The sequence below is a fragment of the Balaenoptera musculus genome, chromosome 18 (genome assembly GCF_009873245.2).
Source record: "Balaenoptera musculus isolate JJ_BM4_2016_0621 chromosome 18, mBalMus1.pri.v3, whole genome shotgun sequence".
Lineage (NCBI taxonomy): Eukaryota > Metazoa > Chordata > Mammalia > Artiodactyla > Balaenopteridae > Balaenoptera > Balaenoptera musculus.
The window spans coordinates 53,166,699-53,168,888 of record NC_045802.1 but is presented as its reverse complement, the minus strand read 5'-3'; the positions used below and the strand labels follow the sequence as shown (position 1 = coordinate 53,168,888).

The window sequence follows — 2,190 nt, the reverse complement described above, 5'->3', positions numbered from 1 at the left end:
GGGCAAGTCTGTGTTTACTGAGTTATGACAAATTTATTATAAAGAAGGAAAACAAGTGTAGCCAGCCATCTTAAAAAATGTCCCAACCACTGCTTCTCAATATAGAAAGACTAAAACTACATATATTTGTCATACAACAAATCTCATCTCTGTCCCCTGAAATTCCCCTAATTTCATTCATTAGAAGGGGATTTAAAAAAAAGACTTAAAGAGCACCTTACAGCAGCATTCAGCTTTCCTATGAAATAACTCAGCATCTTAAATATTATGTACACTTCGTTTTTTCTTTTAGTAATCTAGATACTGGCTTCAGAGTTTGTGGAACTGGAGGGAAAACAACACACTCAAAACTACTCTAGAACTCTTCCTTTGACAGAATAGTAGGTATCCAAGTTAAAAAATAGGAGGGTCATTTTGTTGCTTTGTTTTCCAAAATTTAAATCGTTTTTTGTTCCCCTTCTACATAAACCTCAGTCACCACTCCTGAGTGGAGATGGGTAGAGGCTGTGGCCGCTGCTCCACCGGCTTCCCAGCAGCTGCTTTCTTATTGCAGCAGCAAGGCTTGAATAGACGTATGTCAACAAGGACTTCCCCCAGACGGCCTTTATAGATAGTGCCACAGCGTATTTTCTGTCTTTTCTAGTACGTGAGACGTAAAAAGGAAAACACTGGCGTTCTGTTAGAGCCAGAAGCCATCTCTGTATCTGAGCCGTCATCTGACTGGTTACTATGACAAGGAGATTGAGCTGGAGAGGCACCTAAGGTGGTACTGTGAGCGTCAGAATGGTGACATTTAAATTCCTTCTGCAGTTGACTGATCTGGTTGCTTTTTATCTTGTTTCCAGATAGAGTTTTCACTTTCTTTGGTTTCCGTGTAGTCTTTAGACTGGGTCCTGCCCTTGCATCTACCACATGATTCCAGTTTTTTGTTTTTGTTTTTTTTTTGATCCTGCTGGCAATTTCTTCCATCTTTTCACAAGCAGGACACTGGCATTACAGATGTCTCCTGAGCGAGTCTCATGTAACCCAAAACAGCTCTGTAAGTCCTTTTCATAGCGTTAACTGTCAGCGAATCGAGAACTGCAGGATTTAGCTCTGCAAGTATAGCAGCCCTCTATACTTCCCTACACCTTTGGCTTGCGAAAACCAAACATCATTTCTTCTGGGCAATAGTCTTAGTATGCTTTGAAGGACACCAATAGTCCCTCCAATGTAATAACTTCCCCAATTCCACTTTCTAGATTCCTTCTGGGTAGTAAAGTGTTTCTTATATTCAAAAATACCTTTCAAAACTCAAAATGCCACTGGATGGACCCCTGGGCACGCGACGACCGAGACAGAGGCACCCAGACAGCAAAGAGAACCGCTCCCGGCGGCTCGGGGCGTAAACGCAGCATCTGGGGTGGGAGGGAGAGTTCCGGCGGAGAGCTGCCCGCCGGGGCGGGGCGGGGCGGGGTGGCCGGAGGGAAGCGCGTCCCGAGCCGCCGCCTCCCTGCCCTGCGCCTGGCCCTCTTCTTAAGCTGCGGTTCTCAGATTTGAGTGTGCATCACCGGGAGGGTCTAAACAAAAGCCCAGCTTCCGATCCAAGTAGGTCCACAGAGGTGCCTGAGAATTTCATTCTTAACAAGTTAGGCTATTGGTTCAGAACCACACATAGAAAACCACTGAAATACTATTTAAGATTCTTGAAGTTAAACTATTTTTTTGGTTTTTTGTATTTTGCACTTCTCCTTTGATATCCCATCATACACACACACACACACACACACACACACACACCCCGTAAGACCTAGAAATTTTTCCGTAGTATAGTCCAGGAATCTTGTGATAATTGATGGCTGAAGATAGCTAGTGTAACACCAGCTCTGTTACCCCTCATGCCGACCACCCAGTATACTTATAACATTAGAAGGGCAAAGAAGGAAGGCCTACAGGTGTGATGATTCTTTTTTGTTTACCAAACAAAGGAATGGGAGCGTCTTAAAATTCAAGCTACAACATAGGTATTCTACTAGGAAGCAAATAAGGAAATAAAGACAAGCCATAACCAAAAATTAGTTTTTTTGGTAGTTTTAGAGAATAGCATGCAACTCTAACAGAGAAATTGGATACATGATGTCCTGGAAATAAAACTGACTAATAATACATAAGAATTGGAACAAGCTGTGAGACCTACGTTTATCAATATTT

At 42.9% G+C, this 2,190-nt stretch overlaps 1 pseudogene; it reads right to left on the bottom strand.

Annotated features, from left to right (window-relative positions):
- Positions 1 to 474: 474 nt before the first annotated feature.
- On the bottom strand, positions 475 to 1,160 carry LOC118884401 (annotated as a pseudogene).
- Positions 1,161 to 2,190: the final 1,030 nt, after the last annotated feature.